The sequence below is a fragment of the Microtus oregoni genome, unplaced genomic scaffold (assembly GCF_018167655.1).
Source record: "Microtus oregoni isolate MIOR12 unplaced genomic scaffold, Mior012 000001F_ref0000356, whole genome shotgun sequence".
Classification (NCBI taxonomy): domain Eukaryota; kingdom Metazoa; phylum Chordata; class Mammalia; order Rodentia; family Cricetidae; genus Microtus; species Microtus oregoni.
In genome coordinates this window covers 22,069,716-22,089,040 of record NW_024543060.1, presented here as the reverse complement: position 1 = coordinate 22,089,040, position 19,325 = coordinate 22,069,716, and the positions used below count along the sequence as shown (strand labels likewise).

Here is a 19,325-nt window from a genome sequence, read left to right as displayed (position 1 = left end):
CTATTCACCTCACGCCGCCGCTTAAACATTGATACTGATTCTCTGCCAGCCAATCCGCGCGGGGAGCCAGGCCCTGCCTCCTCGGCCCACGCCCAATGGGAGGTGGAGAAACGGCGGGCGGGGGCGGGGCCAGCAGTCCCAGCGCTTTAGAGTCATTGACTAGCAGCGTCGGACGCGAGAGCTCTGCGGCCAGCAGAGCCCGCGCCTTGTAAGTCTCTGAGCCCCCGCTCGCCCCGGGCCTTAGCTACAGGGCGCGGCAGCTTGGCTGTCTTTCTCTAGGAAGAAAAAAAAAAAAAAAAAAGTTGGACAGTGACTCGATTTTATTTGGGGATCGGCTACAGAGCCAGGCTTGAGAAACACCGCATACTTTGCCGAGTGAGATAGCTGCGGTCATCCTGCTGCATTTCTGTTCACACACGTTCGAACACACATCGTCAGCTTACACACACACACACACACACACACACACGCGCGCGCGCACACACACACACACACACATACACACACACACACACACACACACACACGCAGGCCAAAGGAGTTGCAGGTTTTCTGACTCCTCGTCAAGTCATCTGAAGGAGGTGCGGAGTGTGTGTGCGCGCGCGCGTGCGCTCGCGTGCCCGTGTGTGTGTGTGTGTGTGTGTGTGTGTGTGTGTGTGTGTGTGTACGCGTTTTCGCACAGTTCCATGTGTATTTCAGTGAGTGTCTGTGAGGTCCAGTGCTGGAGAGCCAACTGTGCCAGCTAGCTAGGGAGCAAACACGCCCCGAGCAACAGTAATCAAGATGTAACTTTGCCCATCCTCAGAGAAATCCCCGCGGTCCCCAGGCACCCATGCAAGGAAAGTCACTTGATTATGAAAGTGTTTCAGAAGAAAAGCAGACGCCGGTGGAGAGAGAGGCAGTGTCTCCTCGGAGGGAAAAAAAAGCGTCTCTCAAGACATGTTTTGCAGTTTCCTGAAACTGAAATCTGCTGAGCACTATTTAGGGTTCTACCCTTCAGCCATCTATCACAGCCCACATTGAATATACTCTAACGTCCCTCGACACTCAGCAGCTTTGTGGTCTGGTTCACCTCTGTTCATCTTACTAAACTTCCAGATAGCAATATGATAATTTTTCCAAATCAAATAGTCATTTATAAAATCTCTTAAGTATAGAAAAGAAACTGTTAGGCAAGAATTTACATCAGTAGGGGATCAATGATTCAAAGATGCCTGTTTTATAAACACACACACACACACACACACACACACACACACCCCTGGCTTTAAATTCCTCATCTTCTACAACCCAGTCTCAAAAGTTGCTTTTGCCTAAACTACTATCACAAACGTCCACGAGTCAAGACCGGTTTGCCTGTGATCTGACAGTCTGAAAACAAAAAGGAAACTGATGCATTGAAATAGAGAAGGTGAGTGTTTTGATTGCTGGAGTATTGATTGTAGTTCATAAATACTGAAGTTAAGTTGCCATTTATAAATTGTGAATGACTAACGTACAAATCTGTAACATGAATCATTCAGGATTTCAAAGAAAATCAAATCCAGACCAATTACAAGAAAGTTCTGGAGATTGTTTTGGGGATAATTGCTTAAAGATTCAGGCAGAGGAGCTATTAATTTCCCGGAGCTTCAAGGAGATAACCTATAGTCTGATTTTGCAGTCTGGTCTCTTTCCAAATTTACCACACCCTTGGGAGATCAACAGCTCAAAAAATTCAAAGAGAAGTTCTTTTTTAGTGAGCCCTTCAAATTCTAAGAAGCTCCTGTATTGTCTTTTCTAAATAGGTAGTTTATCATGTATACATTTTTACTAAACAGGGGCTCAGCCTTGCTAAAACCTAGGCTGCTTTGCTAAGTGGTCTTTTAACCACACAGCCTTGTACAGCCTGAGCTTTAGAAGTTGAAGCTTCAAATCGTTCAAAGCAGAAGCTGCCAGAGAGAGCGGTGATCACACATTCAGACATTCATCTAGCAATGCTTATTTTTTACTTCTGTCTCTCTTCAGCCCTCTCCAGCTTTAAGGATAAACACCAGGGCCTTGCAAAACTAAACAAAAGCTGTAACTCTTAGCTCTGTCCTCAGGAACACTGCAAAATACCTTTTCCAAAGGACCATTCTAAAGTTATTTTAATTACATAGAAATGAGCTATCTTTGGATTTTACCATAATGCAAAAACAAAACATCAGACAATTCCAAGGAAGGTTATGATAGTGTATTGATTAGGCTCAATTCAACATAAATCTATGCAGTTGAAGGAATACTAGAAACACAGTGTCTAAGAAAGAACGTTATGAGGTGAAAAATATTCCTCCTCAGAAGCTTGTGTTTGTTGCAACCCCCCTTAGGAGTAATTATGCCACACCGCCCCCTCGTGTTTGCTGAAAGAACTACATGCATATGGTGAAAGCCTTAGGGCCCCGGGGCCAAGAACAAAAGAAACATAGGAATCATATTATATTTCATGTGCCTCTAGAATTGAATATGGTTATAGAACACTGACTGGCATCCTAAGTAACTATTTTTATCTTTATTTTCTTAAATACTGCATTTTAAACCAGAAATAGGACTGACTGATATCTCAGTTTCATTTGTCTTGTTTTCAATCCTTTGTGATACCCACATTTAACTTAAACAATCTTTAACAGTTTTCAAAGTCTGTCTTTTTCCTCCCTTATGTATGTTTTGTGTTCACCATATATTTATATAATGATTCCTTATTAACTATTCTTAAAATACTGAGCTCAATTAGAAAAAAATGAGATGATTTAAGTATTAGGCAGTGTGTGTGTGTGTGGGGGGGCTATGCATGTTACACATGCCGCCATGCTAAGTTTGCAGAACTATGATGATGTCTAGATAGCAAAGCAAGCTCAGGTTTCATAGGAGCAGCTTGGATGATATTCACTGTTTGTATTTTCAAACCAGACTGAATCTGAAGCCAACGTTTTATCCTCTTCTCTTGAAATGCGTGTATGCTGATCATCTTAAAGATCTCGCATGCTTATTTAGAATCTATGCGAGAACACGCAAAGCACTTAACATTTTGTTAATTAATAAAACAATGTAGGTCAGATGAATGCAAAGGTAATTGAATGATGGGTCGTAATGACTTCAAATAGAAGTATTGCGTGTTAATTTTACAGGCCAGTAAAGAAGAGCAAAGACTGTAATGTCGCTCAAACAAATGACTTCACAGGATTGAAGGGAAGTCTTAAAATAGGACTTCATGGAGCTTTTGTACAATTTATTGAACTGGCTTAGAGATACGGTTTAAAAATGCATAATTATGTGTTAAAGATGCAGTTTCAAGAATTTATTCCTGTAGCCAGAACCACTAGTGTGGCAGTCGCCTGTAACTTTTCCTGCTTGGCTACAATTTTGAGTTTAATAGTACATAACTCTTAAGAAAAAAGTAGAAGCTTCTTCTTCCTCTGAAGCCATTATTTATATGAATAAAATATCTTTTTTTAAGAAATAATTTTGTCTCTATCATTTTACTTTCTGGTTTCATAGTTTTTTTAATGTATGAAATATTTCAAACTAAATTTAATGACAGAAGGGTTAGGTACTAGAAAACCAATCAAATTTCAATTCTCTGAACAATGAAGTACTGTATTTTAGATAATGCTCTTCATCTCTTAAAGGTACATATGGTTCCCTTCTTATACTCTTGCTGACTGTCGGCTGACTTTTAATCAAAGCGTTGTCTTTTAATGAATGATAAAATGTTCCTACTCAACATCCTTCTACTTTGTGATGAATACTAATTAGAACAAGTGATGTAAATTAACTGTGAATTTTATATTTTAGATGAAATGCTTTATATATTGAAAGAATTCTCTCATTTACAATAAATTCTAAAAGTGTTGAAAATTTATATAAAGATAGTAAGGCAAAAACTTTTAAGGCTTTGTATTTTATTAAAATTATGAAATGCTGCTATTAAGAAATATGGGTAAAGTAAAAATCCTATATTTAAAATTTCTTCTAAATAATATTTTTGATGGTGTGAAAGCATATTCAGATGTATGTACCTTCTTTACTGCAATATGATAACAATGAAGCTCTAGAGCTAAGCCCAAAAGGACTTACAAGGTGAACCTGTGAGGAATTAGTTCACAATTCAGCACATGAATAAAGCAAACTTACAACTTGCAATTTTTAATTTTACAAACTTACAATTTTTAAGTCAGCAAAAAATATAATCAATTATCAACCGAGAAACACTAACAGGTCTTAGGGCAAATATTTTGAATTATTCAGAGACTAATTCAAAATTTAAAGGTGAGAATTTTATTTATTGTTTATTTTAAAGAGTTATTTGATATAAAATGTCTCTTTTTCTTCATGAGTATTTATGTGTCTTCAAGGTGTGTGTGTATTTAAGTGTGTATGTACATATGTGTAAGTAGATAAACTAAGTCACACTTAAAATATATATTGATGTATATGAATATACTGATGTGGAACAATCCCAAATTGTTACTCCATATTAAATATATTAATGCATATAAAGATGAGGACTAGCTTAAATTCTGTATGCTAACATTTAACACTAACAGAACTTGTTGAAATGAAGGTAATGTTACTTTTATAAGTGACTGGTACATTTATATCCTTTTCTGTCTTGCCAGCCAAAAAGAACAGGATACATTAATTCCATAAGCTCAACACTCCTGCCCCACAAGAACTTACATACTAGCTCCCCCTTGTGGTCACTTTGAGAGACATTCGGGTATTTGGGAAATTTGCTGCATAGGAAAATTAGATTTGTTTAATGTTGTTGCATTACGTTTTAAAATGCAGAGCTTTTGAGTGAAATAGTAAATTTATAGATGTGACTGCTAGATCATTAAATTGGTTGACACTGAAAAAAAGAGATACTTTTATGATTTCACGCACTGTGCCGCAATCTCATTATTTTTCAGAGTTAAACATGCTAGGGCAGGGTTGAAGGAGGTTGGGAAATCAGCCCTTGGAGGGGACCTGGGAAATTCGGTTCAGTAGGTGGCACTCTTTCCTCAGAGTCAGTTTTACAGTGCTGACCTGAAAAGATGTTTTAAAATGCTGTGTCACAGGGCCTGCCTTTCAGGTGAGGCCGGCACCAGCTGCTTCTGATCAGCAATGGTGCTAGCGGCTCGCACGTTTTCTCCATTACCCTGAGATATTTAACCTGCTTGTTATATAGCTATCATACAGAGATCAATGCGAGAAGTAGCTGAGCTCTTAGGAAAACAAAGACATGTTCAACAAATCCTCTGCATTTTAATTACCTTTATAATCGTTAACCTTCTCAAGTTCCTGCGACAAGGTCCTACTTGGGTAATTGCGGCCTCTTTATGTAAATTCCCCTTTTAGTGAACTACGCATACTATTTCATTTCATCTTTAAAAAGACTAGAAATATTTCAGTTGCAACCCGAGAGCTGTCAGACAGTTATTGTCTGTAACTCTGGACACAGGACACGTTTGCTTACATAAAGCACCTCTACTTAGCCTTCTTCTTGTTCAAAAACAAGTCCATAGCCAGAAAATACTTCCTGCGTTTTCCTGAGTGATAGTTTTGAAATTACATTAAATAAATCAATGCAATGAAACTTCATTAAAAATCACTGAGGTTGAATTGATTTTTTTTTTTTTTGGAGCTTCTGAACTCAGAAACTTCAAGATGGTCCATACCCTTTTGAATGATCATATTCAGGGAAAAAGGCCACGAATCATTTACAAATTACCCATCCTGGTAGAAATGGAATAACCTCCAATTTTAATTAAACACTGAAGGGAGTACCTCCAACTTTGATTAAAATATGAGTGAAATATCTTTATTTGTCATACAAAATGGTGTTTAGAAGTTTGATATGTCATGGTTGTAAATACAAAAGTGACTGGAAAGATTAATATGTTTGAGTATAAACATATTGATGAAAAACTATATTGGCAATTCTTCTCAAAAGAATAGAGATTAAATTTAGAAATATATTGACTACAGTTAGATGAGCCTGAGAAATCTACTTTCCCTTTCCTGATGGTACAGGAATGGAGAAGGCCATAAAGGGAAAAATATAATAAAAATAACATTTATTGCACAGTTGTGACATTGGTACAAATGTGAATTAATGATCTTTTGAAAGCTTATCAATAAGAGCAGTGGTAATCAAACAATGTTGTGACAAAGACCCATTAAGGAATCCAAAGACTGCTACAGAACCCCTTCCTAATAAATATGGTGGAAATCTCTAATTTAGATTGTACAAATATCTATACAAACACTGGAAGAATCACATATACTTGATGGGCATAAGCATTATATGCAAACATCACTATAGTTTTAGAAAATTATCGAAGGCTGTCTTTAAATCAGGCATGTTGACTTATACCTATCATTCCGTCACTCAAGTGGCTGAGGCAGGAAGATTGCTATGACTTTTACAACATGACCAGTGTTACCTACACATTTTTATTTGAGACCCACTCTCAAATAAATAGATAAGTAAGCACATAAATATATAGCATTTTTGCTCTACTAATATCAAGGTCTTAAGAGAGGAAAATTTGTATAATGCATGGCACTAGATGAAGCATACATCAAAGAATTAAAAATCTGGTTTTTATTTTCTTATACTTTGACCGGGAAGCTCCTCAGTAGTAGAAAATATATAATAGATTAGAAGTTATGTGGCCCAGTGAGGGACAAAAGTGCTTACCTAGCCTACAGTTTTTCACTTTAGGACTCCGGGATGCTGGCTATAGCATATTGTCTGTTGAGAGACAGAGATCTTTCTTCCTCACATGGGTGGAAGAACGACTGTATAATTCTATATAGCTAGTGATGAAGGGATCTGCCAGATAAAGTCAACAGACAAGAGTATGATAAATTGTGAAGATGTAGAAGTTTATTTCATGTTTCATCATTTGAACAAATGTAGATCAGCGCTGTCCTAAAATTTGTAACTAGATTCTTGTGTCATGGGTTTGTTCAAGAATCAACAGGGTGCATGAAAATTCAATGTATACATTTTGCTGGATTTTTTTTACATATGCAAACACATTTAAAGCATTTTTCACAGTGAACCTAATCATTAAAATTGTTTGCCAGATTGTTCAGCAAACAAAATAAATACCTTGGGGTATCCAGCCTCAGTTGTAGTCACTAAGAGCACCACCTGTACATTCCTTTTAAAGGACCCTGCCCAACTCACATCTCTCTTTTCTCGCTGTCTTTGCCTATCTATCTATCTATCTATCTATCTATCTATCTATCTATCTATCTATCTATCCTTCTCCTCACTTCTTTTCTGCCACTTCTGTCCCCAGAGGTCTGACTTCTTTCTTCCCTCTCCCCTTTCACACTCACTTTCACCTAATAAAAAACCCTTCCACCTGAACTCTGTCGCATGACATCTTTTCCTCTTGTGTTGCTTTTTCTAAATTACAAGTACCACACTGGAGAAAGTATGTCACTGGGAGTGGTGTTTGAACTTCCAGTTAACTTTCTCATCTTTGTGCTTTTGGATAAAGATAGGATTTCTCATCTCTGGATACAATTCTTATCTTTTGCTGCCATGCTTTCTTTGATAATTCGTTCTTCTGAAATTATAAGCCAAAAATATACTCACCTACTGGTTGTTTTTTGTCATGGTATTGACTTCAGAAAAAAGAAAAGTCATTCATATAGAAGTTGGTACCAGAGAGTGAATGTTAATTGTTTTGAGGTATGAGGAAGGGTTTTTGGAATTTTGGGCTGGAAAAGTGGTTGATTGAAAAGCAGGGATCACTGTGGCATTCTCATGTCATCTGGATGAGAGTGATGCTCTGAACAAGGTAGACTATGAAGGCCCAGCTCAAAAGTGCTGTGGGATAATAGTCTGTATTCTGTCAATTATATTTTAAATAAATGCTGATTGGCCAGTAGTCAGGCATGAAGTATTGGCGGGACAACCAGACAGGAAGAAGAGGCGAGTCAATGAGAGCAGGAGAATTCTGGAAAAAAGGAAATCCTTTTTGCAGTACTCACCCAGCCACAGAAGAAGTAAGCTGTGACTGCCTCGCTGAATAAGGAACCGAGCCACGTGGCTAGCACAGACAAGAATAATATAAGTTATAAGAGTTAATAAGAAGCCTGAGTTAATGGGCCAATCAGTTTATAACTAATGTAGACCTCTGTGTGATTTCTTTGGAGCTTAACGATTGTGAGAACTGGACAGGACAGAAACCCCGACAAAAGGTTTCATTAGTAATTGTAATAGAGACCACTTGTGCGTTATTTATGCAAATAAACTGGTTGCTTTTTCCTTCCTAAAAACTTACCTAAGACTAATTGAAAATTAGTGAATGGTATCATCTCCCATTTTATGGAAGCCAATTCAAGACAACATAACACTAAATCTAGGTAAATTATTACTGATAATGTTTATGCAGGTCTATCATGTAAAGGAAATGGAACAAAAAAATAGAAGTGTATAGTATTGAGAGACCAACAACACTAGAAACCACAATGTTGAATCCATGGCTTATGCTGAAAAGAGACGATGTAATTGTTCAGGGGATTAGTACAATGAAGTAAGAACCTTCTACTTTGTACTGGAACACAGGGGAAAAACCTCACTCCCACACCAATTTCTCTGATAAGTCACTCTGATAAGACCAAAACAAGCTTGAAGAAAAGGGGGTTTGTTTATCAGAGACTTTTATGTCAAAGTCCATCAACAAAGAAAGCCAGAGCAGGGTATTAAAGAACTCTGCTTACTGCGTTACTCCAAGTGGCTTGCTCAGCTTGCTTTTTTATTCTGTACAGATCACATGCCCAGGGCTGGTATCACTCACAGTGTGCTGGACCATCCTACATCAACCATTAATCAAGAAAATCCACTCTCACAGACCTGCTCGTGGCTAATCTGATAGTGGCAGTTCTTCAGTTGATGTTCCCTCTTATCAGGTATTTCTAGTTTGTGTGACGTTTACATAATCTAACCACTGCAAGTGTTATTTTCAAAATGATTCTAGAGATAGAGAATAAGTGGAAGGCGCAACTAGCATTTATGAAAGAACAATAATATAAAATTTAAAACACCAGACCTACAAATTTTAAAACCACAATAGGTGCAGAACATTATCAGAAAGATGTTGCCAAAAAAAAAAGCCAGTGTCAGGAACTGGATACCATTGTGTGGGTATGAGGGTTTCTGGGCAAGAAAAAGCCCCAAGGTTCTTAGCCAGCCACGACTCTTATAAAGTAAAATTCCAACTTTCCAGGAATGATTTGGTGACTCATTAAATAGTGGCACAGATATTATAGGGTGACCCCAAACACTCAGATTATGTTTGAAACCAGCCTCACAGACAGAATTCATGCTTCATACTGTAAACCTATTAAAAATTATTCATTGTGGGGGAGGTTATAGGAACTAGGAGGGACCATAATGCTCTAATACTGCTAACTTGATATAGTTTTCAAAGGAACATGAGGAGTCATTGCCTTTAGGTGTGTACCCGTTGGTGCTTCTGTTAGTCTCAAATCGTTAATCCCAATCCTGCAGTGGAAAGGGTAGCCCGATTACACTGAATAGTTTACAACTAACCTCATAGTTCAAAGTCAACCAAGACTTTATGAATCTGAGGGTGGGAATGGCTAGGAAAAGGATGGAGACATAATAGACACCTTAACATAAGCAGCTATAAGAGTGATCAGAAAGCATTGTAGTATTTATGTGCTTTCTTCAATTCAAAAGAACAGGAAGATGAGAAGGAAAAAAGACAAAGACAATTGTGTGCATTTTATCACCAAAGTATAGGAGTACATAAAGGAAATTATAAAGGCAGAAAACAATAGAGTAGGAAAAATGTATAACTATGAAAAACTGAACATGAAAATTTGATGAGAGATTAAAATATGTCCAGGCATGTAAACGACAATAATTTATTGGGTACCAGATAAAATATAAAAACTAACATAGATACATTCCTTTAATGATGGAATTTAAGAATTCTGAAGGAAGTATCAGTTTTCATTCTGAATGGTGCTACACAGTCGACTGGAGTTGTCAACAATACAAACTGACCAATCAACACAGGAAAAGTCTGTTATATTTAGGCCAGGGGAGCTTTGTAGGCAGCACTGATATTTGATGAGAAGAGCAAGACTTGAAACATCAATCCCTTGTTGCTTGAATTGTGCATGCAGTCTTAGGGTAAGCCATGGAAGAACCCAAAGTCCTTTAATATCCCAGGAACTCTATTACTTAAAATCAATTTTATTTTTGTGGATTACATACATTTTCTTCATAATTTCACTGTACAAAACTCATTTCAACAGTCCTTGTCTTCCCAGAATCATAGAATGATGCAGTCTTTTTGAGAACTTTGATTGTGTGCTTCTATGTTTATGCCTTTTCCTATTCAAGCATGAGAAAGATGACAATTTCTATAGTTCTAACTGATGTACCTGTATTGTATGGCTGATGGTGACAGTTTCTGAACAATTCGTCTTAGTAAATTATACTAACACCCTTATCTCCTACAAAAGAGAATCCTGTTCTAAATCCCTCATCCTAACAGTGAGAAATATTTAACATAAAACTTTAAACTCTTAAAATTCAAGACGTAGAATTATCTGTAATAGGAAAAGAAAAACTACCATGAGTGACCCTAAGAGCAGTGATTAAGAAAAGAAGATCATTAATTTCTTTTTTGACTTAGCAGATGAGGCTTAAACTTACAGGGCGGGATTGATATGAGCCATGGTTGCTGCTTAAATTCACATATTGGTGGTCATAAAGTGAGGAGAGTTTTTCAATCGCCTTCTGGGGATCTGTGGTGGCCTGGATGCTTAAACCGGCAAAATCTGTTCTCTCACAAGACAGAAATTGATATTCTTCTGCTCTGAATGTCACTGACCTTAGGTACAAGAAATTTTTTTGTGCTTCTAGAGGTTCCCATTAAGACTTTCAATCCATTTTAATAATGATATTTCAATATTTTATCTTAGTTATATTTGAAACATTCATTTTTTTCTTCACACAATGTAGCTTATGAGAATATCCCAAAGATTGGGATTTGGAGACCCTATGGGGATATACAATCTAGGGTCTATACAGTCTAGTTGCAAAATAATTGCATAAGAAATTTATATAATAGTCACATAATAATATTTCACCTATGTAGCAATAAACTTAATAAGAAAATTAAATTTGTATAAAATAACAGATGTTAAAGATGTTAAAATATTCTTTTTTTTCCTGTTCATCATTTTATTGGAAGTGCTTTCTATTTAATTTTGTTTAGGTGGGTGCTATCTTTTTTTTTTTTTTAAAGAATTTTGAATAATCTTTATTCAGCCTCTTTTTTCTAAAGTTGTGACAGAGAGACCACAACTGCCCTGAATGGATGTTAATTTCCAAATTTACTTTAGAAAATGGACCATATCAGTTTTTTTTTTTTACGTTTAAACTAAGAGGACCCTATAAAAGTGTGCAGTTGTTATAATTGTTTCAAGATTCTATTTTTGAATATTAGCATTTTGGTAAAACTTAGCTTTCACTTCAAAATCCAAACTAATGCTTCTTCTATAGGCATATTGTGCATCTCAGACCACAAAATACTCAGCACATCCCAGCAGACAAGAGCTCCAGTCCCTGGTTCATCTCTGTCTTCAGTCCTTCCCATAGACAACTGAGTTCAATGATTTTCACAGTTTGTGATTTTGTTGGTGCTTCTGTTGCTCCCAGAATTACTCCTCTGTATTCTGTTGTTGGTGACATGAAGAGTGGGTGTCTCATCTGGGAGATAGTGAAGAGTCTTCAGAGAAGCCATGTTGGCTGTGGGCTTAACGTTAATGCATCATAGACTTGGGGTTGGGTGTTATCTTCTGCTTGCTTTAAATCACCTTTATTTTGTTGAAGTATGTCCCTTTTTATTCATTTTCCCCCTAGGAGTTTTATTTTTATTTATTTATTTATTTTATTTTTTATTAAAAATATCTGCCTCCTCCCCCATTTTCCTCCCCCTCCCCCGCTCCCGTCTCCTTCCCTCTCCAGCCCAAAGAGCAGTGAGGGTTCCCTGAACTGTGGGAAGTCCAAGGTCCTCCCCCCTCCATCCAGGTCTAGAAAGGTGAGCATCCAAACAGCCTAGGCTCCCACAAAGCCAGTACATGCAGTAGGATCAAAACCCAGTGCCATTATTCTTGGCTTCTCAGCAGCCCTCGTCCGCCATGTTTAGAGAGTCTGATTTTATCCCATGCTTTTTTAGACCCAGTCCAGCTGGCCTTGGTGGGTTCCCAATAGATCAGCCCCATTGTCTCAGTGTTGTGGGTGCATCCCTCTTGGTCCTGAGTTCCTTGCTCATGCTCTGTCTCCTTCTGCTCCTTTATTTCTGTTAAACTGCTACTTTCTATAGACAATCTTTGTTTTTATTGTTGATTGAGATTTTTCTTTTTATTATAGACAATTATATTTTTCACTGATTTCTTTTTAATCTTGAAATTATAGAGTTCTACAAGTAGCTGATTGCTTTTTTACTGCTTTCTCTTATTTCCCACAATTAGATGAAGAATAAATAAACAATGACCTCAAGAAGAATAATGGCTTTCGTGGTACAGTCTCCTGAATAATAATATTTCTTTAAACAGTCTTAAGAAAGGAAGTAATGAGAAATAAATGCATTTACTAATTCATGGGCCAATACAAAAAATACATATGAATTAGTATGTTGTAGTTTTACATACCCAAGAAGTTATGTGTTAATTTTCACATTTTTTTCTGTAGAAACAACAAATTGTTATGTTTATTTTATATGTCAAGTTAAATACCTCATGATTTACCTGTGGATATCAACAAGTTTAAAACTATAGTTCCTGTTAAATAGTGGTAATCCATAAAATTCATTGGCAAAAGTGTCCTCACATATGTCAAATTGAAAATTATCTGGCATGTATTCAACTGGATTTAGTATATTTTCAACAAAAATGATCTTGTGTGGACATACAATGCACATCTCTGGATGAGTTAATAAATACATCCAACAATAATCTGTAAATAAAATTATGCTATATAATAAAGTACCTGGGATTCACTGGCACTATTTTAGAAATCTTTTAATCTTTCTGGGAGTATAATAAAATTACATCATTTCCCCCTTCACTTTCATGCCTCTAAAACCTCCAATATACCTTTCCTTGTTCTCCATTGAATTCATGACCTCTATATCATTAATTCTTGTTACATATATGTATGTATGTTGGTTTTATCATTTATTGAAAATAAAACTTGAGGATAAATATTAAGGGAAAACGTTGAAAAATCCCACAGAGCAAGTAAGACATAATCCTCCCTTTCTATATCCTGAACCCAAGAGAACATGCAACCCTTTGGCCCCACATCTTCCTTCCCTGTGTGCCTCTCTTTCTCCTCTTAGTTGGTCAGAGAACACAATGGCCTATTGCAGTCAACTGAGTGTAAACTTTTCCCTTTGATCCCAGGTAATCTCCGCCAATATTTCCCCATTTTGTCTAAATAACAAGGAAGAGTTTTAACTATAATGTAGTAAAAGTATATTTAATAAGAACAATTATCAGGTGTTGTCTAAACAGAAAGGAAAGGTATTGACGTTAGCAAAATGAAGCTATGTACAAAAAGAATAATTATCAAGTTAGAATTACATTTTTAATTTGCAGTCCATTAATATTTGGCAAATTCAGAGAAAATACTCCATTAACTATCCTTTCTTATTGAGTCTAGAGTTTTGTACTTAAATTACTTTCTATCATGAAACAGAAAAACTCTATAACTATCTAGTCCTTAACCACATGAAAGGGATATAATATTACCTGAGTGAACAGAAAGTGCAGAACAAGCAATCCAAATGACAAAAACATCTGAATGCCTCAACAGTTACCCAAGTTTCCTCTTTGGAAACATCCATCTTTGGCCTACAGGCCTAGAATCTGACAGACTTTTCAGTAAAGTAGGAAATTTTTAAAAGGACTGTCCTATTCTGTCTTGGCAAAGTTCAGGAGTCACATATTTGTGTCCTGCTGGTTCTGTTTGGATAGCACACTGTCAGAACTCAAAGCAAGGGCTGTTTTTTGTTTAAATGGCTAGTTTTTGCTACTAGGAAAGTAAACTGCAATTAAAAGTTCTTCAATGCCCATGAGTCTTTTTTTTTGTAGTTAATTGTGCTATCAAGAGCACACATATTACTATCAAAAAACTCATGTTAATAAAGCATTTTGAAATGTCATATTCTGTAGGTCTTTGAAGTGTTTGAAGATCATCTACCTATATATCTAAAATATATCTCTGTATGACTTTGCAAACATATATGTTTGATATTTATATGGCTATTAACCAGTGTTTTTTTTTCTATCCTAAATATCTTTCAAATAGTAAAACTTTACATTACATTTTTAAAATGTGCTGCATAGTTCAATACCTTAAATAAGACTAGAAATATATATAAAGTACAACAAAAATAACCTACATTTATATCAATATACAAAAATATCTTAAAGAGTAGACACATATACATAATAACAAAATAATTTTAACTTTGAAGTAATATATAAAAATCTGTATCAATTTGAAATATTAGAGATTAATAATAGTCATTTTTAATTTAAAATAGAATCAGTGATCTGTCCTTTTTAATCTTTGAATTTTTGTATCCCTCTTTTTCTTTTCAGAATGAAATCACTAAATCTTATTCTCTTTGCTTAGTATCCTCCTTGATCATGACTAAAAATGACTTGTAACCAAATTCCCTAAATGATTACAAATATCCATCAAATGACCAAAAAACACCTACCAGTCTCTTGGGAATATGGTATTATGTTTTTAAGATTACTTACTGTTGTCTGTTGGCAATGGCATCTTTAGAGGATCCTGAAAAATTGAGATAAAGATCAAATTCTGGGAGAACTAGTTGTTGTCAAGTCTCAGTATCATAGGAGGGTACAAGATTTACCTAAAATTCCAATTGGAGTAGTCTAAGAGGCTGGGCCACCTTAGCTAACTACTTGAAGTTGTCTTGAGCAGTTTTTAGCTCAAGGTTGATCTTTTGTCAAGGTTGGTGTTTGTCAGCTTTGTGCCCTTAACACAATCCGGGTGTATTAATCATTGTGGGTGGGTCTTCAACACCTGTTAAAAGCTGTTGTTATGAATGATAAAGGTTCACTGTGGAAAACTTGTACAATTTAAAGGTCAAATGTATCAGATATCAGAAATGTTAAAGGACCACAATCTATTAAATAACACATTTTTTTATTGTGGTACACAAACTTATTTTTTAGTTATCTGATTCAGACTTATACCCAAAATTACATATATAAAGATAGATGAACCTATTTCTAAAATTCAATTTCTGTGTGGTTATTTGGGGCTAAGCTAGCCAGGCGGCTGGGATGAACAAGCAGTTCACTGCAAATCTTAATTCCCCATTTAAAAATTCCCAAGGATCTTACCACATCTTATAATGCTGACAGCATAGGCAGAGATGCTTGGGGGTTGGATAGCTGTGCTGGTCACATTGTGTGGGGGACACTAAGTGTCCCGAGCTATGCTAATTTTACATTCAGGCTAGAAACCTATTAATATGGCTGCTCATGTACCATGTGGGAAAGAGTGTGAACTGTCTGAAAATTTAATGTAAGGAAACTAGTAGGAGAAATTCACACTGCCAGAATTCAGCATAGGATAGGACTGTTTGGCCTACCATTAACTGCAGAGGGTGGGACCCAGTGTGGTTGAGACAGCCTTGTGTCTGGGGCTCAGTATGAGGTGTACACTGCTGTACAACAAGGTTGATACCAAACCCATAGGCCAGCTGGTATGGAGGGGTGGCACAGCTGTGGCTATTTTTCTGCCTGAGGTGTGATTTAAAGCCCCAGGCTGGATGTCAGATTTTTTTTTTTTTTTTATCATTTACTGAACAATAAAACTTAGGGGATAAATATTAAGGAATAAACCTACAAAATCAACAGAACAACAAAGACAAGCCCCGCCCCCCTCTTCCTAACAACCATAGGTTGGGTTGAGGGTAAGATGCTTTTTAAATTCCTGACTTCAATAGCCCTGGGTAGTAGTCTAGGTTTCCAGCACCAGGAATGGTTTTTTTTTTTTTTTTTTCCTGTTGAGCAGGTCTTAAGTCCAATTAGAAAGCTGTTGGTTGCTACCAAGATATGCATACCATTGTTGCACCCTTAGGGTTATTGTGTCATAATGGTCATTGTTTTGGTTCATAGGAATCACAGCTACATAGAACTGTTGGTTGTTTTGGAAGCTTGCATTGTACCTTCTGGTACTATAAAAACTACTCTTCGAGGAAGAAATATTTGAGTCAGTTCCAACTGAGGGGCCTAAATACCCTATGTCTAAAGCACATGGTGTCCTCAGCAATAGGTATTTACCTTCCACCTCCCATGTACAAGCAAGAGCAGTACCATTAGCATATAATATTTTGAGAATCTCTCAAACAAATGAAAACAACACAAAAGAGAACTTCTTATAATTGGTGATGGAATATTTATTAAATGGTCTTTGGTCTTTGAGGAATCATTGTCAACCCAAAGATCACTGGCATTTTTATATGACCTATAGTTTTCTAATGGCCTTGGGACAGCATATAGGCGAGCTGTTCAGAGTAATAATGATTCTATTGATTTTGTTTAGCTTTAAACAAGTTAGCCAATACCACAAAAACTATTTTCTCAAAAATGCTAACAAAATATCCAATTTCCTCTTCCACTTTTGTGGGGATCAGATAATAAGGAATTTTTCACAAATTCTAAACAATTTTTATCCATTTGTAGGTAAATATTTACAAATATAGGTACTGTAAGCATATAAGAAATTTAAAGATATCCTCATAGCAGATACAGGATAAAAGATAAAGTAATTTATATATTAAGTATTTATTTGTTTATTTTCAGCACTGAGCACTGAATCCAGGCTCCAAAAAAAGATCAGGTGAGCTCTCCACTACTGAGATTTCTTTCTGATCAATTTGCTTGCACTGGCTATTCTCTTGGTTATTACATCTACAAGTGAGTGTTTTAAAATTAAAAAAAAAATTAGAAATTTGGCATCCATTAAATGAAATATTAGGATTTTCTTTGAAGAAAATATATACCATATAGCACTAATATTCTTCTGGCAATTGCATGATTGTAGTAATAAGGGCAGCGGGGCTGCGTCCCCAGCACCCCAGCCGCCCGCACGGCTAGCTTATGCCCGAAATAACAACACGCAAACTGTATTCATTTAAACACTGCTTGGCCCATTCTCTTCTAGGCTAATTCTCACATATTAATTTAGCCCATTTCTAATCATCTGTGTATGGCACCCCAAGGTGCGCTTACCAGGAAGATTCTAGCCTAGTCCATCCTGGGTCGGAGCTTCATCCCTGGAGTGGGGCATGGCGTCTCTCTCAGGCGTCTGCTCCCGAGAGGAGAGCTGTTGAGACTGACCTCACTTCCTCTTCCTCCCAGCGTTCTGTTCTGTTTTCTCCTCCCACCTATCTTCTAACCAATAAAATGGGCCAAGGCAGTTCCTTTATTAGCCAATGACCTTCCTCCATCATTTCCCCTTTTTCGGTTTAAAAAAAAAAAGGCTTTATCTTTAACATAGCAAAATTACATATAATGAAACAGTTATCAAGTAAAAGTTACAATAATCTTTATCATAACTAAGGAAAACTATAACTATAACTAACTATTCTTAACTCCATCAAAGACTCCAGAAAGATACTATACTACCTAAGCAAACAAGAAAAAAAACAACTATCAAACTCTAGAAATGACAGAGACATCTTGCTGCCTGGACAGTCACCCAAAGTTCCTCTGTACCGTTGGGGCATCCATCTTCAGCCTTCAGGCCCATGGTATCCAGCAGACATTTCCATAAAGCAGGAAAATTCAAAGTCAGTTCAGTCACTATCTGTTGTGTCCTGCAGAATGTCTTGCAGACTCTTTCATGAATCAGGAACCCCAAAAGATCATCTCACCTTAGGCAAGTTCAGTAGTCCTCTCTCTGTGGGTTCTTTGTGTCCAGTTTATGCAATAGTCCAGGCAAGAGCAGTTTCTTGCCCAAATGGCTATCAAACTCCATAAGGATCCTCTTCGATGCCCATCTTCCTCTTGAAGTAGATTGGTGCTGCCAGGAGCAGAGTGTCTCATTGTCATGAAAAGTCCTAAGTTATTAAAACATTAAATGTCCTATTCTGTAATCATTGAAAGACATGAAGAATGTCTATCTAAAATATATCTCTATATATCTAGAAAATCTAACTAACATGACTACAAGCTTTACTATTATCGATGATTATCCATTAACAACCTATATTTCTTAATTATACAGTACATATTTAAGTGAACTACACAATCACAATACCTTAATCAAAATCAGAAACACTTATACATATAACAAAATTGACCTTAAATCTCTATCAATAAAGCAAAATCTATACTAATGCAAATTATTCATACCTATATCATATCCCCCTTTAAATGTAAAAGAACGTTTATAAACCATATTTGGGAACATGGGCACAATTTTTTCTCTCCAAACTGCTTCCTGCTGAATGGGGGCGTCGTTAATTAGGTCTTTCATGGTATAACCTGTGTGCTAGTTTCATCTCAGTTGGCAGTTGAGCAAAGCAATTTTTTGAAGGCGTGCACAGGAACCATTCAGGAGGACGTGGTCCATCATACCAAATCGGAATAGAAGAAATGAACAGGGTCTCATCCTCTGTGAAAACAAAATAAGAAACTCCTTTCCAAAGTATCATATTCTTAGATCCAAATTCAAAATATCTATGTTGGATTAGTTCAGCAGCATTTATAAATAAATATCTTTTAGCAGCTGTTGCTCCTTCCTCATCATTCAAATAATTCAAAGAGAGCATAATAGCATACAGTATCAAAATTCTCTGTGTATTTTCCATCTTTGTTCATTTTATTTTAACCTCTATTTTGTTTATTTTTACTTTTAACTTTTTGCTTTTTGAGACAGGTTCTCTGTATCTTTGACCTGAAGTAACTCTGTAGACCAGGCTGTCCTTGAACTCTCAGAGATCTGCCTGTCTCTGCCTCCCAGGCATTGGGATTAAAGGCGGAAGCTACTACACCTTGAACTCACAGAGATCTGTTTGCCTCTGCCTTCTAGGCACTGGGATTAAAGGCGTGTGCTACCACACACAACAACTCTCTTCCTTTTTTTGTTTTTTACTTTAAGAACTTCAACTTTTAGTCTGCATATATTTTTAACACACTTTAAATCATTCAGAAATTTTCTCTGTCTTTGAATCTCTCTTTACTGTATATCTCTCTTTTTCTGA

The 19,325-nt window shown here is 36.5% G+C and overlaps 1 long non-coding RNA gene across 1 annotated transcript; it reads left to right on the top strand.

Moving 5' to 3' along the window:
- Positions 1-1,000: 1,000 nt before the first annotated feature.
- On the top strand, positions 1,001-16,950 carry LOC121455728. Its single transcript, XR_005975540.1, has 3 exons — positions 1,001-1,411; positions 8,797-8,937; positions 16,921-16,950. It is a non-coding gene; the product is annotated as an uncharacterized LOC121455728 (long non-coding RNA).
- Positions 16,951-19,325: the final 2,375 nt, after the last annotated feature.